The 24,327-nt window shown below is 33.7% G+C and overlaps 1 protein-coding gene across 1 annotated transcript in view; it reads left to right on the top strand.

The window, feature by feature from the left end:
* Window positions 1-24,327, top strand: part of LOC6049016 — a 63,226-nt gene that overhangs the window by 19,093 nt on the left and 19,806 nt on the right. The window contains exon 2 of the mRNA XM_038259800.1: window positions 8,874-8,942. The gene's annotated coding sequence lies outside the window, so the exon portion shown is untranslated. The remainder of the gene's footprint in view (window positions 1-8,873; window positions 8,943-24,327) is intronic.

Genomic DNA, 24,327 nt, shown 5'->3' with positions numbered 1-24,327 from the left:
CAATTCATTATGCCAACATTGCACCACCACCTAATGCCTCAATTAGACAAACCTTGGCCAACGTAGAAATTGAGATCCGTTCGATTCGATCTTCAATTGAATCTTTTCAAGCCGATAATCGAATTGCACCTCTTTATCTCTGCCCATCTCTGCGCGGAGTTAACGATCGCTGCGGTCCGACTTTAGTTTGGGAAGTGTGATTTTATGCAAATTTACCTTCATTTTGTAATTGAACGCTGACTTATGAAATAAATCGTTCAGAGTTAAGACGTGGTGCAAGGTTAACCTCCTCCTGAGCTCACAATCATGGGGATTGGTTTCTACCAACCTGATCAGTGTGTCTCAAGGAGACAAAGCCAGTCTAGCTGGGTGGTTCAAGTCAGCGAGAGAACGTTCTGAACACGCTCCAGCTGAGTCGTGGTTTCTGGAGAGCTGAGCCCCTGCAGCTAGGGAGGGGCAAATTATACCGGAAATTGACTGTGGTTTTGTAGGGTAAAAGGGTTTTGTTGGATATGTACTCTTTAAAAATATTTTTTTTAATGCCGAAATTCTATAAGGATTGTTACATTTCAAGAGTCAATTCTTCGGTCAAAGGTGGAAGAAAAATAAAAAAAATATTATTATGAAGCAAATTCACATGGTGTAAAGTATGAAAATATATAATTGATGAAATCCATGACACACTGACTTCTATTATTCCGTTTTTTGTCATATTTTAATTTTATTTTTATGTTAACGAAGTAAGAGTAAGAGTATTTTTTTGCGGTGCTAAATAAAACATTTCAAGTTATAGCTGCTTTGAGATGAATATTCTTGGTTTATTCTAGTGCTTCCATCCCGGGAATTCCCGGGACAAAAATCCCGGGATTTTTCCTGAACCGGGAATTCCCGAATCCCGGGATTTTTTATAATTTTTCCTGGGAATTCCCGAAAAAAAACAAATTTTGGTCTGGAAATTCTGATTTGGTTGTGGAAATATATGAACAGTTGAATACCTCAGAATCGATAAAAATTTTAAAGCATTATAATTTGTATTCGGCGTATATCAGCATTAATTTAGTTTATTAGGGCAAACTGTTTAAATTTTAGTTTACCGATCTGCAAAATGCCGAGCGCTTTAAATATTTCATATTTGATTTTATATATTTTTAAAAGATTGATATATCTACTTATATTTATGATTTAAAAGTTAAGAATAAAAATCAAATCAAATTATATTTCATCAAGCACTGGTATGTGGAGCAAATCAGGACAAATGAAACGAATTAAGACAGCTATTTAGTATTTTTTTGCATGATGTTTTGAATTACTTCGGGTAAAACAGGAACAGAACAAAACAATTTCACAGAACACCGATTTTTTTATTTACTGTTCTAAAATCTTCTTACCTATTTAGACTGTTTTTTCTAGTTGGCAATAGCAACTTAAAAAAATTTTGTAAAATATGTTTTTGCAAATGTTTTTTTGTAAAAGTTAAACATTTTAGCACTTTCAAATTATATTTTAATTTTAACGGTGTATTTATTTAACACATGGATGTTTGCAAAAATTTCATTCGAATGGCGTTTATTCGGGATTGCAAAAGATGTTGTAAGCAACTTGTTGTAAAACTTGATTTTTCCAGCACTTCTCGTATTTCTAGATAACTTTTTCAAAACAACAAATATACCGGCTCCGTGGCTTAATGGTTGCGGCTTCTGCCTCGAATGCAGAAGGTTCAGGGATCAAATCCCGGTCGGTTCCCTTGAAATTTGGAATCAGGAATTGAACTTTAAATATGAACAAAAAACCTTTAGGTGGGTGGGATTCGAACTCACACCCTTTGGATTGATGGTCTGGGACGCTAACCAGTCGGCCATCATGGAGTTAATGCTCTAGAACTGAATTGATCCGTAGTGGCGAAATAATGTCACAAGGTATAACATAGCAATCCATTATATAACTACTAACACCGTCTCAAAACAGCCCAGGGCCATCTCATATACTCATGAACTGGACGAGGGAGTCGTGGATTGCCTGGCCCGAGTCATCTGCACTACCGATCTTTGTCCGTACAATTTCAGAAGAAATCGTTAGCCAGAGAAAGGTATTCGCTTCAAAGGTTCTTGAGATATATGGTGGTTACTAACCGAACCGTCTCAGTTGAAATATACTGTGGTCATGGCCAAGTCCTGCCAAGGCGGGGGTTCAAATACATACATACATACATACATACATAACTTTTTCAAAACAACAAATGCGCCAAGAGTTTCCTATGTACATAGGACCTTTTGAAAAAGTAATCGAGATTTATCCGATAAATGTACGACTCGTGCTGAATTTTTTTTCTTTTTGCCACTTGTTGCATACATTTTTATTATGTAAAACATGAAATTCAAAACTTATCTTAAATTTTACATTGGTTGGTGTCATTTAATTTGTTGTCGCCTCTTGTTTTTTAAAGATAATTTCAAAGAAATTTTTCAAGCTTTTCTGATCATGTCAAATAAAAAAGAAATATATGTTTATTAATTTGAAGTTTATTTAATTTGAATCGCACAACAAAGAACAAAAAAACTTATTTTAATTTTATATAGGCTTTTTAAAAACTGTCGTCCTTGTATAGATTAAAGTGTAGATTATCAGCAATTTATATGATTGAGCTAATTCTATGATTTTATGCTTGAAAACATAACAAATATAATGAAAACTTAGATTTTATTACCGTTTAAAAAAAAATCCCGGGATTCCAAAAATATTTTTCCCGTTTCCCGGGAAATTCAAAACCCGGGAAATTTGGACGCCCTAGTTTATTCTCATTTTCATTGTTTTTTTTTATAAATAAAAAAATATCAACCTCCAAATTGTTTGCCTATTTTATGTTTTTAATAATTTTGAATGGTTCTCTAAAATTTCGCTAACCAACTTTTCTTTATATTTTATTATTTGGAAAAAAAACTTCGTCCATGCATTCCATATTTCAAAAGACTTCATTTGGTATGGTATGGTATCATTTTACATTATTTGGCAAAGTTGTAGATTATGAATCTGGATTTTTTTTAAAAGGTGCAATAATCCAAATATTCTGTTTTTACTTTTTAGGTGTTTTTGAAACCACCTTGAGTCAGGGGTATTAAAAAACACCCAAAAAGCGAAAAACTGAAAATTTGGTTTATCGGACCTTTCCAAAAAAAATCCAGATATGAACTTTACGGGAAAAATAGGTACCTACACGAAAAAAATCCGTTTTTATATTAAAAATATTTTTTTAAATCAAAACTAAATTCCAATCAAAAAGAAGCTTACAATTTTTTATCGATAAATTGTACCGTTTTTAAGTTATAGCTTCTTTCAAGATATACATTCTCGATTTCTTTTCGCTTTTTCATGCATACTAAAAATATATTTTTTAAGCTGGGAAAATTTCCTGCAAAATTTTAAATTTTAAAAATGTTTTTTTTTAAAACATCAGAAAATTTCATCAAGTGTCAAGCTTTATTACCCGATTTTCAAAGTTCAGAGAGAAAACTGTAGGAAATTTTCTTAGATTTTCAAAAATATTATTGTAAGTTGTGCTTTAACATAAAAACTTTTACTTATCACCGCAAAAATGCTCTCACCCGATTTTTTTGCAAATATTGATTGAAAAATAAAAATATTTTGAAGAGGGGTCTAGAATAGTTTTGATAACATAATTTTAAATAGTTAAAGCCTTTTTATTAATTTTGGAGTTTAAAAATATAATAGATTAAAAAAACTCAACTGAAGTAAAACGTGAATGCCTTGAAAATTATAATATTCAAAAAACTCAAAACTTGATAGCATTATTTTTATGAAATATAAGTACAATCCCGATTTTCCGAAACCCCAAGTTTCAATTGAAAATATAAGAATCGAATAATATATTTTAAAAGTTGTAACTTAAGTTTAGTTAAAAGTTTATGTTACATTACGAAATAAAATCTTACAGTAATCAAGTAACGCCACTTTTGTCGCTATATAAGATTACTCAAAATCAGAACACTTTAGAGCACTGTTAGAGACATGGTTTAGGTCAGAGACACACAATATTTTTTTAATCGGTTATCCGAATTGAAATTTTGGTAAGGACCTCACGAGTACGAACGATATTCGATTTTTTAAAACATCAATTTTCGATTTGTTTCAATTTATAATAGATTGTTACATTCTATTTTTTTTGTTGCATTAGGCTGATACAAATATAAAAAAAAAATCGATAAAATTAAAGTTTTTGGCAAACCTCATATTTTCTGAGAACTAATGATTGCAATACAACTGAATTAGTGTAAAGTGCATTTTAACACACTTTTTCCATGCAAATTATGAGAAGGACTTTTAAAAATATTTGCATCGGCCTTAGATAATTATTTAATTAATGAATTATTGATTTTTTGAATTTTATTATTTTGTATTTTTTCCCTCAGTAGTTTGAGATTTACTCGATTCTTTAAGGTGAAGCCGTTGATCATTTTGGAAGAAAATTGATCATCACTCTGAAATGCTCTGTGTCGAATTCAATTTAACGAATTTCTACACCAAAATGAATCGACATGTGCCGGTTGTTGCTTTCTTGAAGCTAAAGAAGGAATATTGGTCTAAATCAAATGTGTTTCAAAAGGTCAGTAACTTCCAACAAGTTATGCTCAAGCTTGGCTCAAGCAACGAAATGAATTAAATAAAAAAGCAATAAATGAAATGAAATGACTTTTTGATTTTTAATTTTTTTAATGTGGATTTTTACATATTGAAATTTCAAATTATTGATTTTGTTTATTTTTCAATTTTTCCGCAAAATTTACTATTGTTTTTTTAAGTCTTTATGTTTCTAATTTTCTTAATGTTGACTGACAAATTTTGTTATGCTTTTGCTAGATTATAGCTCAAAAGTTGTCTTTTTATCCATTCAAAAATATCGCAAATCATTTTTTGTGTGGATAAAAAATAAGTATTTTTTAAAGAATATAACTAGCTTTTGTTTAACTGTTCATACTTTTACCTACAACTTTGCTAAAGATACCAAATTGATTTAAATGTCCGTTCTCAGGGTAAGGATTCCCGACAATTTAGATATATAACAAAAATTCTACAGAATTGCTCAATTGCAAAATGAAATGTTTAGAAACTTGTTGCAAACTCATTTTCAATCGCCCTGATTTTTTTCTTCTGCATATTTTAAAATACACATAAATAAACTTGTTCCAAAATGAACCCTTTACCCGACAACGAATGCATGCGAAAAAGGAAGAATGGTTCCTGAGAGATCTACAATAAAACTTGAGCAAAAACTTGCCAATGATTCGCTCCATCGAGGTTGATGATTCATTGTTCAGAACCACTAGCTAGAATGTCCGTTCTGGATATGTTTAATCGATATTACATTCGATTTCTTAGAATGAATTCTGAACATATTATCGATTTTCTCCCTAACTATCATGAGTCATTAATATTTTGAAGAAATCGAAATTTATTCCCACAAAACAACCTTAATCAGCTACGGGTGTTGATACCTATTCGTCTGACAAATTTACAGCCCTTAGCGAGAAGCAAAACAAATCTCATGCGTCACGACGTTCGTCGTCTGTCGGCCGGTTGAAGTCGGCGCGCGCGTCTCGAATCAGTTCGGAAGTGAGCATTTTTCCAGCCCGCTGGTGACCGTGAGAGGCTTTTGTTATGTTATACTGTTATTATTACACGCTCACTCACTGTGATCACTGGCCGGTCTAGCCACTCGGTGGAGTTTGTCTCTGGGGGGTGACTCGTCAGAGATTTGTGGTGGCACGCACTTTCAATCACTTACTAGTGTAGAAAATTGAGAGTGAATCACAAAATAATTAAATCTATAGGGGAGAACAAAACAAAATCTTCGTGTTGCTAAGGTTTAATGAAATTTATATTTTAAATAATTCCTCCCTTGACTTGATGAAAGGTGTACACTACAAGTTATCTTATCCAATAAAGCAACAAATTACAACAAAAAATAATAACCTTGAAAGTACAAACAAAGTATGCACCCTTTCTTTAGTATACCTGATCATTACCGGCGCTGGCCTTGTCGATCTGCAGATCTCATGTAGCTGCCTTTAAATTTTAATAAAAGCTAGCTATACTTTAATAATTTCTTACAAAATAAACGATTTCAGCTTCTCCTAGACAGTTAAGGCCAGCATAACACCTAATTCACTCTACAGCCCATGAAGCTTCGCATGGCACAGACTGTAAAATAAGATGCACCACCACCCCACACTTTTGCCGGCTCATCAACTCGCAACATAATTGCCCTGCCACGCTGTGTGTGTGCTGTGCTGTGCATACTTAACACCAACGCCGAAGACGATTACTTTTCTAGTCACCTTGCCACAGATTAAGCTCACAGCCAGACACATTCCGGCAAATGGTGTGGGGGTTGTGTAATTCAGCGGACTTTTGAAGGCGAAAAAAAGCTTTCCTTTTTCCTGAACTTGAAGGGTGGTGCAATGAACCGCTTATGCTTTTTTTATGAGAAATCCCTTAAGGCAGGGGGCATTGCCATCAGTGTTACCACATGCTCGTCTGTATCAGAGGGTCCAAAAATCTGTCTTATCTGCACCAAGCATGGCGAATATCTGTACCATTATCTGTACGGTATATTTTTTGTAAAAAACTTTTTTTTAACATGCATTTTGAACAATCTAATGACAACACTAAATGCTTATATGCAGCTCGGAAGGAACGCAAAACTCCATATAAAAAACACCCAAGAAACGGTCAAGGAAAGACGTTTATTCGCGTGACGTTCCTTCGCGCAATGTTTGTTTGCAAAATGTTCTAGTGAAAAAACTTAAATATTCAGAATTTGTTTATTTTATTGCAACTGAAAGTTATAAATGTATCGATAATTTTGTAATCGATATTATAATATTGAAAATTCCGAATTGCCTTATGATGCCGAATCTCAAAAAGCAAAATCTTGAAATAAAAAGGAAGGATTTTGTATTTTGCTTGAAAAGAAGTAAACCAAAGGGAAAATCCATAAACACACAGATTTAAAAATACAAATATTAAAAATAAAAAAAATCTAAGATTAAAAAAATAAAAAGAAATATGTATACAAAAAAAAATAAAAATAACAAATTCAAAAATTCTAATAAAAATAAAAAATGTAATTTAATAATTCATATATTCAAAATCCTTAAAATAAAAAAATATAATCCAAAAAATCTAAAATTCTAAATAAAAATCTAGAATTCAAAATCATACCCAGATTTAAAATTTAAAAATATCAAAGAACCTAGAAAATTAATAATTTAAGAATTTAGGAATTTAAGAATTTAAGAATTTAAGAATTTAAGAATTTAAGAATTTAAGAATTTAAGAATTTAAGAATTTAAGAATTTAAGAATTTAAGAATTTAAGAATTTAAGAATTTAAGAATTTAAGAATTTAAGAATTTAAGAATTTAAGAATTTAAGAATTTAAATTTAAGAATTTAAGAATTTAAGAATTTAAGAATTTAAGAATTTAAGAATTTAAGAATTTAAGAATTTAAGAATTTAAGAATTTAAGAATTTAAGAATTTAAGAATTTAAGAATTTAAGAATTTAAGAATTTAAGAATTTAAGAATTTAAGAATTTAAGAATTTAAGAATTTAAGAATTTAAGAATTTAAGAATTTAAGAATTTAAGAATTTAAGAATTTAAGAATTTAAGAATTTCAGAATTTCAGAATTTCAGAATTTCAGAATTTCAGAATTTCAGAATTTCAGAATTTAAGAGCTTCAGAATTTCAGAATTTAGGAATTTAATAATTTAAGTTAGACTGTAATCCATATTCATACAGACTGCAGTCCCGATTGACCCAGTGGACGGTACAAAACATAATTTATAGAAAACTTTCAATAAAATTTACTTTGACCAGATTCCATTTATTAAATAGATGAATGTGACATAATGGCGTTACCTTTCAAGAAACAAATAATAATGTTTTGAAAAACGAGGATTAATTTTTCTTAATATTCAGGCAACTACAAGGCGTTAATATAATTTAAAAATATATTCAAATTAATAAAAAAAAATACAATAAACTTTATGACTCATTATTTGCTGTATGATTCAGTACAACTTTTATTAAATTTTTTGAAGTATTTTAGACTTTATTTTACCTGTGTTTTCCTTCATTTCAAGATCATTTTTGAGAAAAATGGGAAATGCTGGAAATTATGTTATAATTTTATTAGAACGAAATGCTATAAATTATTTTTATTAGGTCCTTGTCGGTACTGAAATCTGGTTAGCAATGAGTTTGCTATTGTAAATGCAGTTTTCTTAAACCTAAGAAAACCTAAAACTACAGAGGATCTTGTGTGTAAATGTTAGTGGGAGGGAGCCAATTACCCGCGGCGTACTGGCATAAATGGATCTAAGATCGTAAAAAAATATAAGCATGATCCATTTCTAAACGTTTCAAAAGTTAAACTAGATTTAATCAATGAAAAGTTCTTAAATGTTGTGATAATTGCAATTACTTAACTATTCAATAATATCATTTTGAGTAAGAATCTGTTTTATCTGAAAACCTGTAAAAATCAGTACGGTGACCCAAATATCTGTCATCTGTACGTACAGATTCTGTACTCAGATCTTTGCTGAAAATCTGTACCATGACAGATAAATCTGTACATGTGGCAACGCTGATTGCCATTTAACCTGGGCCCGTTTTTTTTGGGAGAAAGGGCTTGGCCTTTGATCTGTTTGTGTGGCATGGAGAAAGGGCTGGATATTGAATGTTGCTTTCTCTGAAATTAGCTTCAAGGTGTTTTTTTGTATTTTTATGACTCGAGAAATAAGAGAAAACTGTAACTGATAATAAACAATTAAATTTTATCTTTTCTTTTCAGGACTGTGATATAGCACCGCTTTCTTTAAACCTCAAAGTTGACAACTCTTCAAGTCTGGATAAATTTTAGGTAAGTGTATTGATTCAATTGAGGCAATAATTGACGGTTATCGATCTAAAAATGTTACCAAAAATCAGTTTTTAACTGTGCATTCCCTGAAGTACTGTCTTATTTACAACAGTATTTGACTGTTTTTAGGATCCGATTGTTGCAGGATTGGGTTCGTATATTTGGTAGTTTTGAAGTAAGAAGACAACAACTTCAATTTATATTCTTCAAAAAGCATTGGAAAGAAGAACGTTTAAGAAAATTATGGGTTTTATGATTTTACTTGTTTCACAAGAAGGCTTTGCCAATATTTTGAAAAATATTTATTTTTCTCTGGTGAACTTTGTCCGCATTTTAACTAATATCCCTTACTTTTTGTGTCAAAAAGTATGCAGTAATTTTTGTTATATCGAAAACTATATTTTGACACACTTTAGCGAATAAAAAGCTAATGGTTAAAAATGTGTAAAACACACACAAATTTAAAATTGATTAAATTACGATAGGCAGAAGATAAGGACGCAGGTTAAAACAAAAAAATTAAAAATAAGAAAAACAAGAGAAGTTTTTTTTCGTAGAACAAAAGTAGTAAAAATCGAAAAAAAAACTGGGCGGTACAGACAAATTTTAAGATCGATTTTGAAAATAAATTTTAAAAATAAGATTTCTTAAAATCTTTTATCTCCTTAAGAGAAGCTCAAAATTCTACTGTTTCTACAGAAAATATTTTGCATTACTCAAGCTTCAATACTAAAAGCTTTGCATTTTTTTTAATTTAAACTGTTTTTTTTTTTCAAAAATAATTGGATTGACTTTTAGGAAAAAAAAAAAACAATATATAGTGGAAATTGGAAAATTGTGAAGTTTTGGAGCGTCGATGTCTTCAAAAGAGTTGTTACTCGATCACTGTTGAAAATGAGAAGGGGTAAGCTTTGGCTTGATTGTAAATTAGAGTGGTTTATGTTTAGGATGTTCAAGAAAATCAAACCTTCTAGTAATATTTTTGAGATTTATTTTTCTAGAAAGTTGTCAAAAATAACAATCGAGGCAACTTAGTCCAAAGCACCAAAAAATTATCTTCAAACCTACGCCTTCTACGACTTTATTTCATTAATATCATCAGAAAATACACTCAAACATTAGTTTTGTTGAACGTTATAGAGAGAGTGATAAAAATGATGTAAAGAGCACTTTTAAAGCGCTAAAACACAAAAAATATGTTGGAATTGAGAGTTAAAAGTTAGAGTCATTCTAAGGTAAAAAAGATTATCAAGCTCAAGTTTATCGAAAAGCACAATCCAAATTGTATGCGCCAGTGGAAGACCTCAAAAGCTAAAAAAATCTCCCGGGGTTTTTTTTCTCAAAACTCAAGATATCTTCATTTGAAAATGTCTTATTTTCAATGGAAAGTTGTATGGGTCTCACCTAACAAAGTTCAAAAATTTACCAATTATATTTCTTCCATGAAATTTTGCCACAAGAATTGAGAGGAAATTTGGTTTTCTAAGGATTTTAATGGTTATTTACAAAGAAAACAATGCATATTCACTTAACAAAAAATAAACCTTTGAATGATGTGATCATTTCCTCAAATTATTTGGATACATTATGATTTTTAAAGAATTCGGATTATTAATCAAAGTCTTTCCACTTATAAACTTAATTTTCTGCTGAAATTAGTCTTTTTCATAACATCATAAATCTTGCGATTGAAATCAAATACTATTTATTTTAAGTAGATCATTTTGTAAAGAATTTCATTCCAGTTTTGAGTTCATTTTAATAGAAACAATATAAAACGCTGACGGCTTAACATTATGTCATGTTCTTAGATTCGGTTTAACAATTACACAAATAACCAAAAAAAAGTTTGACGACAATGCTTTTCCGGGTACTGCACTTTTCTCAAATCTTCACTTTATAAAATATAAATAAAAATGAAGACTTTTGAGAAAAAAATAGGCGTCAACTTTTTTTTTACTATAACTCAATTTCCCAAAATACGTATTTTTTGATTTTCGAGATTTTTTGATATGTTTTAGGGGACAAAAATCCGCAACTTTTGAGCCATATTAAAAGGTCCAAACATCGAACATTACGCCCATTTAAAATGCTAGTCTTTATTTAAAAATTTTCAAAATATTTTTTTCGAAAAGATCGAATTTTCATGTATTAACATTGAAAATCGGACCATTAGTTGCTGAGATATGGTCACTAGAAAATGGTGGGTTGTTTTGATGAGACTTAGAAAACTTCAATTTTCGTGCTTCTTTTTCTTAAAGCGGCTCTATCTCAGCAACCCGAGGTCCAATCTTCAATGTATCTTTAACAATTTTATAGGGGTAATTCTCCGCCAACTCACACAGCAGTTGCCCCGACCCCTCTTCGATTTGCGTGAAACTTTGTCCTAAGGGGTAACTTTTGTCCCTGATCACGAAACCGAGGTCCGTTTTTTGATATCTCTTGACGGAGGAGCGGTACGACCCCTTCCATTTTTGAACATGTGAAAAAAGAGGTGTTTTTCAATAATTTGCAGCCTGAAACGGTGATGAGATAGAAATTTGGTGTCAAAGGGACTTTTGTGTAAAATTAGACGCCCGATTTGATGGCGTACTCAGAATTCCGAATAAACGTATTTTTCATCGAAAAAAACACTAAAAAAGTTTTAAAAATTCTCCCATTTTTCGTTACTCGTCTGTAAAAATTTTTGGAACATGTCATTTTATGGGAAATTTAATGTACTTTTCGAATCTACATTGTCCCAGAAGGGTCATTTTTTCATTTAGAACAAAATTTTTCATTTTAAAATTTCGTGTTTTTTATAACTTTGCAGGGTTATTTTTTAGAGTGTAATAATGTTCTACAAAATTGTAGAGCAGACAATTACAAAAATTTTGATATATAGACATAAGGGGTTTGCTTATAAACATCACGAGTTATCGCGATTTTACGAAAAAAAAGTTTTGAAAAAGTTGGTCGTCATCGATCATGGCCATTCATGGTCACCCGTGACAGACACGGACGACGAAACAAAGAGAAACGCAAAAAGTAACTTTTTCAAAACTTTTTTTCGTAAAATCGCGATAACTCGTGATGTTTATAAGCAAACCCCTTATGTCTATATATCAACATTTTTGTAATTGTCTGCTCTACAACTTTGTAGAACATTGTTACACTCTAAAAAATAACCCTGCAAAGTTAGAAAAAACACGAAATTTTAAAAAGAAAAATTTTGTTCTAAATGAAAAAATGACCCTTCTGGGACAATGTTCCAAAATTTTATACAGTCGAGTAACGGAAAATGGGACAATTTTAAAAAAAAATTTAGTGTTTTTTTCGTTGAAAAATACGTTTATTCGGAATTCTGAGTACGCCATCAAATCGGGCGTCTAATTTTACATAAAAGTCCCTTTGACACCAAATTTCTATCTCATCACCGTTTCAGGCTGCAAATTGTTGAAAAACACCTCTTTTTTCGCATGTTAAAAAATGGAAGGGGTCGTACCGCCCCTCCGTCACGAGATATAAAAAAACGGACCTCGGATTCGTAATCAGGGACAAAAGTTACCCCTTAGGACAAAGTTTCACGCAAATCGAAGAGGGGTCGGGGCAACTTTTCCCGATTTCGTGTGAGTTGGTAGAGAATTACCCATAGCAAATTTTCTGAACTTTTCAAAAAATATATTTTTAGGAATGGTCACTCATGGTCACTTTTTTTTTTTAAATTGGAAAATTGCAAATATTTCGCTAAAATCAAACTTTCGGTTTCTTTATCTTGAAAACGGAGCCCTTTGTCAAAAAATCTGTAAAGTACTTTTCGATTGCAAATTCAATTTTGCATTAAAAAATAATGTCAAACTTGTGTTTGCATAAAACTTCGATTTTTTCCAAAAATCTACCGCGGAGTTATGATTTTTTGACCATGTTTCTCTATGGCTCAAAAGTTGCGGATTTTTGTCCCCTAAAACATATTAAAAAATCTCGAAAATCATAAAATACGTATTTTGGGAAATTGAGTTTTAGTGAATAAAAAGTTGATAAAAAAATCTGCAATTTTTTTTCCGTGTACCTATTTTTTTCTCAAAAGTCCTCAACAATACCTACAACTTTGCCGAAGACACCAAATTGATCAGAAAATTCACTCAAAAGTTACAGCTGTTTGAATATTTACATACCATTTTTGTATGGACAGCTGCCAAAATTGTATGGAGACTTGTATGGGTGAACCAATGACACAAAATAGCTTATTTGGTCATAGGGAAGGCCCCCACAAAGTTTGAGCCAAATCAAAAAATACAAATAAAATCCATTTCCGGTTTTGGTAGAGAATTGCTCAACAGTTCTGTTGATTGAGCTTATATTTGGTTTTATTTAAATCAGGAAAAGTTGAAATAAAAGAAAAAATCTAATAGTCATTGTTTTAATAATTATTTCTCATTGGCATTCAGAGACAGTTAACAGTTTAGTTTTCAATTTGTGACGAATACGAAAACATTCTAATAATTGTTTATGATTTACTTACAAATTTCATTGCTCTTTCAGAATACTACCTATTGTGGACCATTTTTTAAAGATCTCAGATTTGTTTGCCATAACAAAAAAAAAAACTATTCAAGAAACCCACTTCCTGTCATGCATTCAAATCATTACTGGTGCGGCATTTGCTTTGAACATCAACAATTCAAATCGTCACAAAAAGTAAGCAACCATCGAAGCGTCACCGACCCTGGTCGCTTATTTTCCGTTGCTTCGAATGAAGATAGTGGAAAAGAACTGTCATTTCCGTCTCAAGCCCCAGCTTAAGACTCAGCTCAAGACTCAGAACAAAAGCTTACCGAAACTTCTAGCGCAACCGTTTTTTGCGTGTACTCACCAATTTGTTGCAACGATCGTTTTTGTGTTGTTTTCCCCCCCCCCCCCTCATCTGCTTCAAATTTGTTACAATTTCGACAAATTTATTCTCTTTGTGTGAGCTGCGCGAAATTGAAAGTGGATGGATTGAAGCGGGCCATAAAGTCAAAGTATAGAGTTTAATTAGCCAAAATGTGAACACGCCAGCAAAAGTGTGGCTGCTTGTGTATATGCATATAATAGAGTCGGCTACACGCAGCGCGGATCGCATCGGAAAAGGTGGAAATTGTTTCAATGTTACCTCAGATGAACTGAGCAAACCGGCGGCGCGCAGGCTTTTTCCCTATCGCGCTCCATTAGTTCGGATCGTTATGGCGCACAGTGGAACTTTTTGGTGGTCATAATTTTAAATTATTATTGTTTTAAATTTTTGTTTTGTGTTTTTGAATTTCGTTTGAATATTTACTATTGTTGGAAATTGTCCACTTAAAGAATCTTCAAGTGTGCCCACTTCATCAAATCTCACAAGCTCTTTTCGCGCAGAAGAATGTCAGCATCACATTTGGAGAAGGTCAAATCGCGTGTAAACTTTCAAGCCTGGTTCAACTCAGAACGACAGCCAGCAGGCCCGGCTGGCAATCCATCTCGTTGGCGTGTTCACTCGAGACACCACCTCCTCAAGCCTGGAGGAGCACATTGCTGAAACGCACGTGTGGAACGGCTTGATAGTAAATCTCTGTCGAAATTGATTTTTTTTCATTGCGGCGTAATTCAAGTCCAAGTTTTGAAACCAACCCCCGGGGATGATTGCAACTGCGATACTCGAATTGTACACAGAACTGATCTTTCAGATTGGCGTAGGTGGATGAACCACCTGAGGGGAGAGAAGGTGCTTAATAATGTGAAGTGGTCGAACACGGTATACTCATCTGGCTGGAAAAGGGTATTGCGATACGCATTGAGCTGTTGTTAAAAGTGTTATTGATTGTTCATAGCTGACATTTTAATTTGCCTCATCCGTTCGACAATGCTGAAGATCCCCACTTAGCCTACAATATTGTTTATACATTTGTATTGTGTATTGTATTCAAATTTTGTAATTGTTGACACTGTTTATTTAATAGTGTGTAGACGTTTCAGAATCCCCATGTCAAAATAAGCTGTGGTCCAAATTTGTTTTAACTTAATTATAAATTTATCGCCTTGAAAAAATAAAAAAAATCAAAATAAAAAGATCAGATTTTTTCTCAGACCAACAGTAGTCGAGTTATAGTCAGTTTAATAGTGAAAGCTTATAGAGTGATAAAAAAGGTAGAACTCATGACTTCTTTTATTATGTTATTTATTACCCTCTCATAGGAATAAACTGTGAGTTCGAAAAAGTCTTGGACAAATTGCAAAATTAAGATATTCCGAACAAAAAATCTTTGTAAAATTGCTTTAAATTCAACATTTTGATCTTTGTCTAATCTAATCTAATCTAATCGAACACAAGCGCAGCCAGTCCGAAGAAAGCATCCTGGAAGAACTTGCGGTTAGATTACGCCCCAAGTCCTTTCTTGTCAGTATTAATAATTGCAGTACATCCGAGTTACCCCGAAAATGTATAGCAAAAATTAAAGCGGCCAGGCCTACTGCGTTGCATTAACCGCAGAGACAGTTTCTGTGAACGGATCACATTTCACAGAATCATCAGGGGAGGAAGGATGCGTGGACATACCGTACCAAACGCTCCGAATCAGTTAGGTGTGGTGTGTTAGTGTAAATTGGCAAATTATTATATTTTTAGGGGGAAGTGGAAATGGGAAAATTAGGGTTGGGGAAATCGGGATTGGGGAATGGAAAAGTGGTAAAGGGAAACTTCAACATTTTGATCTTTGCGAAATCAAATCGAAACAATCCTTGATTGCATCATAGAAGATGTACCTATATTTCGAAGGTTATTTTGTAACCTTTTTCCTTGCCTTGCTCAAATTGTTTTCTCATGTACCAGTAAACTCTTAACCCGTTTGAATTAGTCAGTTGTTGAAAGGTTGATGTTTTTGCCAAAACAATCCAATAAGTGAAATGAAAAGTCATAGAAGATGAATTTTTGTCCCTTGAAACTTTGCAAAACATTCAAAATCTATCGAAAAGTGCATTTTCATGTTAAAGATGCTCATATCTGAGACAACATTTGAAAAGGGTCCAGAAGCATTTTATCAGCTGGAACTGTTTGGAAAATTGCGAGACAACAGGTAACTATTTAACAAAGCCAACAGTGTTAAAAGGATAGCTGGGGAGGCCAGCTATTGGTTGACACTTCGAATTTTGTGAAAAAATTAACTGAATCCTGAGAATTTTTATAATTACTTCAAGCTGTCACAATGCTTATCCAGCTTTTTCTCGTGTTGCTTCATATATAATATCAAGGCTTAGTGATTTTTCATGCTCAAAAATTGCAATTTTCACGGGAACCATAATTCCAAAACTCCAAATTTTACGTAAATTTCGCGAAACGCAAAAAATATTAAAATAACCTTGATAAAGTTACAGAAAGTACTGTTTATACTATAATTTATGATATTTTTCATTCAGCAATAAATTTGCTTAACTTATTACACCAATATAATTTCTAAATTTCTTTGTTATTCTTAGTTTCGTACACATAAATAAAACTCATGGTAATATTACATCTGGGAAGGGGTACATCTCTTATGTCAGAAAAAATGTGTAATTTAACCTCTGAAAATAAGAAATTTTAACACCCTTCGGTTGTAATGTCGCTTTTTCAGTCTTAATTGAGGTAAAATTACATCATAAAAGAGGTAATATTCAACCTTCCAAATTTACACATTTTTTTACTGTGTACGTATGATCTTAACATGAAATTATCTACCGAGTAGAACTAAAGGAAACATTCAGTGTAAAATATGTGCAACACACTTTTCATAAGCTCTGCAAAACAAGTTATCTACCTTTAAAAGTTTCGCTAATTTCGTGAAAATTTACGGGACTCAGGAAAAATCTTAATTATTCATGAAAGGTCAGATTTTTTGAAAAAAAAAGGATTGCCTTGAATCAACCAAGTCTAGGGCAATTTATTTCTTTTGTAATTTTACCTTCAAATTAAATTGGTATACCTCTACTATAGTAGAGAAATTGTTACAGAGAATGAAATCATGATTTAATTTAGTAAGGTTTCAAAGAAAAAGGATAAATACAATCCATGCTCCGATTGCCATTTCTAAATGCTTATTTTCTATATATTTACTTTAATCTACTTTTCTCATTTACTTTATCATGTCATTTAGGGTAAATCTTGTTACAATTTTGTATAAATGTATGTTCTCCTTTCTTCAATTGTTAAAGCGTGATAAGTATCGTTTTAAAAATATTGTTAAATTTCACGGGAATTCACGGAAATTACCGAATTTCACGAATTCCACGCTGTTCGCGACATCGTGAAAATTCACTAACCCTAATAATATCGTTATTGGGTAGATCTCCGCCAACTCACACAGCAGTTGCCCAGTCATTTTTTTCGTAAAATCGCGATAACTCGTGATGTTTATAAGCAAACCCCATATGTTTGCATATCAAAATTTTTGTAATTGTCTGCTCTACAACTTTGTAGAACATTGTTACACGCTGCAAAGTTAGAAAAAACACGAAAAAATGAAAAATTTTGTTCCAAATGAAAAAAATTACCCTTCTGGGTTCATGTAGATTCGAAAAGTACTTAAAATTTCCCTTAAAATGATATGTTTCAAAATTTTGTACAGTCAAGAAACGTAAAATCGGAGAGTTTTTAAAACTTTTTTAGTGTTTTTATTTCGATGAAAAATATGTACCGCTCCTCCGTCACGAGATATCAAAAAAATGGATTCGTGATCAGGGACAAAAGTTACAAGTTTCACGCAAATCGAAGAGGAGTCGGGGCAACTGCTGTGTGAGTTGGTGGAGAATTGCCCATTTCAGAACGGTGCGTTTGATCAAAAAATGTAAAGGTTTGCAAATTGATCTTGCTTTGAAAATGATTTTTGATTTTTTTTAAAAAGTGAATTTGTTTTTTTTTTGTCTGGATTGTCCTCATCAAAACCTACAACTTTGTTCAAGACATCAAATCGGTCAAAAACTCATTCCCATATTTCGCTGTAAATTTAAAATTTAGCCCTTTTTAAGTAACTTGGTCTTTCCTGTAAGTTTTCTCCCTATTCAAAGCAAGATTTTACTATGAAGTTGCAAAATCGGATCATTCAACAGCCAACCTGCAGTCATTTTACATAACTCTCCAGAACTTTCCCGCATGACATTTCACGCCAAAACTTCAAACCCTTAAGTTGGCCCCGTTCCGTTATGCAACCGAACCCTTTTCTCACTTCCCCAGCAAACAAATCACGACTTCTTCGGCAGACGGTTCGAAGGCTTCCACAAACCACACAAAAATAGCTTCCTTTCATCTACCTCCTCCGCCGCCACCGAACGAAGGCATCAAATTCCTCGATCGAAAAGGGCAAAAGTGGCGCTCAACCGGTAATTGTGGTTTTATTGGTTTATAACAAACAAAACGTTCGGCACCGAGGCATAATGCCGAATTTAATGGCGTTGAAAAATGCTGCCTCTGGCAGGTTCCTGGTTGGTCATTTTGAGAAAGTTCAGTGAATGATTTGTACTCTGAAATGAGTCGTCATGGGGGCAAATTTGTCAAATTAGGAAACAAAACGTGCAATATTTTGGTTGTTTTCAGTGAAGGATAATAACAAATAGCTGAGGATTTACTTCTAATGGTGTACACTTAAGGGACCAATCAAACACACAATAACCAATCATCTGCGACCCTTGAAATGCCAAAGTCAGCCTTTGCTGACCTGTGATGATCTCGTCCCTTGTGAAACGTGCCTCCGACCGGCGTCCAATTTGCAGCCCATGCGAACGCCACGAATGTTGTGATTCACGACAGAGTGCCACTTAAAAACAAATGATTTATGCTCAAGTGCAGTGCACTTCTCTCGCGCCGGCAATGCACTCTTCATAATGCCGTGTTATGCAAACAAGCCCGGAGAAGAGACCCATGAGAACGCGCGTTAAGTTCAAAGGGATTGTTTGGTTTATGCTTTTGTTTCACTACAATTATGCTTTATTTTTATGCCCATCGGAAAGCCAAGCATCCGTAGAAAGTGTGCAGCGAACTTATGCAATTAAGCTTGTTGAGGCTTTTTTTTTATCAAGATTACGCACGAAACTTTAAACACGTGGCTGGCAACGATCAGAATCGGCGACAAGAGACAGTGACAACATAATACGACGTACAGGTGACAACTTTCGCAACAATAAAATGTTTCTGGGAATGTTATATGTTAAACCTAGCTAAGATCTTTCTCGAACAGCAAACTTTTATGCAAACCATGCACCTGCTGTCATGCATTTTAATAATAAATTTTAAACCCGTAGCACTCACTCACAACTTAACCCAAACTCTTAACAGCTTGGTAGCAGCTTTGTTTTGCGTTAAACTTTATGTGTGAAACAAATGCGCGCGCCACCCCCGGCATAACGTGGCGACCAGCTTAAGCCGTACTAACCACCATAAATAAAAACAATGTCTAAACAGCGTAAACGTACTACACATATCGGACTTGGTCAAGGTTCTGGCGGGTGTCGGCGAGGCACACACGTGTGGTGACATTAATTTCATGGCAATTTTTGTATTTTTTGCTTATACTTCAAAGGTACTAGACAGGTTACGTAACTTTGTCGCGATTGTGCGTGCTGATTGTGAATGCACCAGTTGAAAAATGTTTTGATCAAAACTAATAAAAAAAGGACATGTTTGGAGAACGGTCCTTGAATGAAGGTTAAGGATTGATTTTGTGAGGACATTTGACAATAAATTTCATAATTCCCGGGCAGACGGTACCAACAAAGTTAATAATATTTCAATAACAAATCCTGTTAAAATAACAAAAAGTGTTATTATTTTATCCTGAAGTTCAACTTTAAGAAGAAAAAATAATAACAGTTTCTAATAAAATAACAAAATTTGGTATTGAAGTGAAATTATATTGAAAATGTTTAATAACACGCTAATAAGAGGAAATGTTATACATTTCAAAAACTCTCCTAATAACAAAATTTGTTATTCGTTCGGTATACTGACTTAGAAATAAAATTACCATAAATCGCACAAATGGAAAAGTTTCTAAGTGTCCATAACACAATCTGTTATTATTTTTTCTTTTGTTAAATATTTTTAGATCTTTGGGATAATTTTGTTTAATTTCGTCGGGGTCATTATTTTGGCCATGAAATGGGGTCCTTAAGCTAAAATTATTCTCAAAAGTTGAAATTTTGAAAGTTGATTTTTCTTAATTATTTGATACACCCCCTAAGGGACTTTGTTTAAAATGGTTAAAATTATGGGATAATTTTGATCAATTTCGTCAGGGTCATTATTTTGGCCATGAAATGGGGTCCTTAAGCTAAAATTATTCTAAAAAGTTGAAATTTTGGAAGTTGATTTTTTTTAATTATTTGATACACCCCCTAAGGGACTTTGTTAAAAATTGGCTAGAACTATGGGATAATTTTGACCAATTTCGGCCGGATCATTATTTTGGCCATGAAATGGGGTCCTTAAGCTAAAATTATTCTGAAAAGTTGAAATTTTGAAAGTTGATTTTTTTTTTTGATTTGATATACCCCCTAAGGGATTTTACTAAAATTGGTTAGAACTATGAAATAATTTTGACCAATTTCATCGGGGTCATTTATTTCACCATGAAATGGGGTTTCAAGCTAAAATTAATCCGATAAAATTAACTTTTTAGAGTTCATTTTTTTTAATTTGGTTATGTTCTCTATTTATTGAGAATTTTTGATGTGTGAATAACAAAAACTGTTAATATTTTCACAGAGCCAGGAAGTCGGAGCTGACGTTAAAGTTCGAGCTGGAGTGAGACCTCGGAGACTGCATCGGATTCAGCAAATTTTCAGCAACTTTTACTTGGAGTCGGAATCTGTGAAGTCGGGTATTTTTGGAGAGCTGAAGTCGACCTTAACGTCATATCCTGCATCCACAGTCGGAGTTGTCTTCAAAGTATGGATTCAAAGTCGCTTGGAGGTACCCGACTCTGCAGCTCTGACTAGTACAGAGGAGTTATGGCAACTGCAGGTTTATTTGCAAATTACAAATAAACCAAAACAATAACTTTTTTTTGTTATGGAGACATACCAGATGAATAACATTTTTTGTTATTATGCTGCTCCACCTCTCCGCACAAAATAACAAATCTTGTTATTCCTTCATGATTCCTTCTGTGTTATTGGTTTGTTATTGCAATAACAACATAATAACAGTTTAAGTTATTCTTCGAACAAATCTTTGTTATTGTTTTTTGTTATTTTAACAACTAATCCGATCATCCCAATAACATATTTCGATCTTCTCACAATATCAAAAATTGACCTTCCCAAGTTATTTCCGTCTGCTCGGGTTGGTTATCCAAAGAACTGTTCAGAAAAAAATCTCGGAGTGTTCGGATTGTTTTAACCACATGTTTACACGGAGAAAAATGTGTTCCGAAAATCGTGAAAAAGCGTTCCTGAAAATGTTTTTTCCAAAACGCTTGTTCACGATTTTTGAAACTATTTTTTCTCCGTGTAAGAGCCATATTCACTGCTTTGTTCTGGAGGTCCATATCGGTGGGAACCGATTTTGATGAAACTTTCAGCGTTTGTTGGTCTACACAAAACTCATCCCAAACTCATCCTAAATATTAGATCAATTTTAAATGAATTCCCCTACGTATAGAATCATTTTAGCATGTTTGATATGATTTAAAACTACTTTAAATTTTTGAAAATTTTCGATGTACAGTACCGCAAAAAGTTTTTTTTACATTTTTGAATGCTAATGATTGCAAACAACGAAATTAGTGTAAAATGCATTTTAAAACACTTTTTTTAAATGCTGAGACTATGGCTTGTTATTTAATTTTTATTATTTCTTTTTTTTGCGAGCTTTTACTTGTGTCAAACGCGTTCTGGCCTGGAATCCCTTCGTATAGTTGTCGCACTTACAGGATTTTTTAGGGTGTGTCAAGTTATCACTACAAGATTGAAACTTGCATATGAAAAGTGATATAAATGCACGGAGTGTTTTTTCGGTTTTTATGGAATATCACAGGATTGAAGTCGATTTTTGTGGATCTGTGAAAGTCAAAGGGTTAGGTATTGAGTGCTACACAAAATGGCGCTCTTAACTTCTAATTTGGCCCAAAATGCTCGTGCGATAAGATAAGATAAGAATTCATCCATAAAATACGTCACGCTAAAATCACCCAAAATTTACCCCCCTTCTGTCACGCTTTTCCTATACTTATAACATGTAATGTCACACTTTCTCAGACTCCCCCCCCCCCCCTCCCCTTTCTCCCCATAGAGCGTGACATATTTTATGGATGACGCTTAAGAGCACGATAACGACAATTTGTTAACATGTTGAATATGTTACCATTGTTTGTTTGCATAACTACTGAATATCGCAAAAATGTAAAGCGAAAAACATTGCTGCAGAATTTTGGCCCGCATGCTGCAGGTTTCGCCCAAATTTGTCTACACGGAGAGACCAGCTGGGGCAAATCTAAGAAAATCTTGGTTAATTTAACTTAAAGTATGGGTTATTTTTTTACACAGCTTTTTTTCAACAATCGATTGTTGATTTTGTTAACCCGAATTTTTTTTTTTTGTACGATGCCACTATCCACTGCGACCAGGAATTAGATCTATTGCGGACTTGCAATTCTATTTATAGAATCACAAAGGCTTCTTCTGTTATTAGGCAGATGGGACACGCACACACGCTATTGTTGAGCGAGTGTGTCGAGCGATCCACTGCCGTAACTTCGCCGCCGAAGAGGTTTGAATGTTTTTCAATCCTCTTTGGCTCTGCCTTTCCACTCTGTACTGTCCAAATGTATCGCTAGAACCGAAGTGCACATTTTACGTTTACTTATACCCAGCTAGCCCTTAAATTCTGGTTTCTGAAAAACTCGTCCCTTCAAAGCTCTTTTTGCGATCGGGCCGTGGAGCTCTGCAGGGCAATTATACAGAGAACAGTTGGTCCTTATACATGTGAAGAGTACAGGGGAAAGGATGTGCCGAGCCATGTGGGTTTGAAACCACGACCTTCCGCTCATAAAGCGAAACCTGTAACCATTAGACCACAGGAGCTCGGCACCCGAAATTGCTGACCACCAGTAACTAAAATTAACTTAAAAAAATTAGAATTGCCATTTTTGTTGGTTAAATGGCCGGAAAAAATTCTAGCAGTCGACTGCTGAAAAAAAACTAACTTAATCCACCTATGTGCTTGATGCCTTCCTCACTTTTTACCAACAATGGGTAATATTAGTGGTTTAAACACATATTTCAGCTATTTTTTTAGATCCAGAAAAATAAGCACACAGATATAACATAAGTGGTCATAACTCGAGGCAGGGTTGCCAGATAATCAATGTTGTGGACTCGTTGGAAAGGTCTCTCGATTACCTAACCAACGATGGGTCGGATGGTGGATCCGGACATCGTTTGCATACATTTGATTTAATTGAGATCCGGCTTCAAAAAAGTACATAAATATCACTTAAGTGGTCATAACTCGAGACAGGGTTGCCAGTTCTTCAATGTTGTGGACTCATTGGAAAGGTCTCTCGATTACCTAACCAACGATGGGTCGGGTGATGGATCCGGACATCGTTTGCATACATTTAATTGAGATCCGGCTTCAAAAAAGTACATAAATATCACTTAAGTGGTCATAACTCGAGACAGGGTTGCCAGATCGTCAATGTTGTGGACTCGTTGGAAAGGTCTTTTGATTACCTAACCAACGATGGGTCGGATGGTAGATTCGGACATCGTTTGCATACATTTAAGTGAGATCCGGCTTCAAAAAAGTACATAAATATCACTTAAGTGGTCATAACTCGAGACAGGGTTGCCAGATCGTCAATGTTGTGGACTCGTTGGAAAGGTCTTTCGATTACCTTACCAACGATGGGTCGGATGGTGGATCCAGACATCGTTTGCATACATTTAATTGAGATCCGGCTTCAAAAAAGTACATAAATATCACTTAAGTGGTCATAACTCGAGACAGGGTTGCCAGTTCTTCAATGTTGTGGACTCATTGGAAAGGTCTCTCGATTACCTAACCAACGATGGGTCAGGTGATGGATCCGGACATCGTTTGCATACATTTAATTGAGATCCGGCTTCAAAAAAGTACATAAATATCACTTAAGTGGTCATAACTCGAGACAGGGTTGCCAGATCTTCAATGTTGTGGACTCATTGGAAAGGTCTCTCGATTACCTAACCAACGATGGGTCGGGTGATGGATCCGGACATCGTTTGCATACATTTAATTGAGATCCGGCTTCAAAAAAGTACATAAATATCACTTAAGTGGTCATAACTCGAGACAGGGTTGCCAGTTCTTCAATGTTGTGGACTCATTGGAAAGGTCTCTCGATTACCTAACTAACGATGGGTCGGGTGATGGATCCGGACA

The sequence above is a fragment of the Culex quinquefasciatus genome, chromosome 3 (genome assembly GCF_015732765.1).
Source record: "Culex quinquefasciatus strain JHB chromosome 3, VPISU_Cqui_1.0_pri_paternal, whole genome shotgun sequence".
Classification (NCBI taxonomy): Eukaryota; Metazoa; Arthropoda; class Insecta; order Diptera; family Culicidae; genus Culex; species Culex quinquefasciatus.
This window is presented reverse-complemented; position numbering and strand designations above follow the sequence as displayed.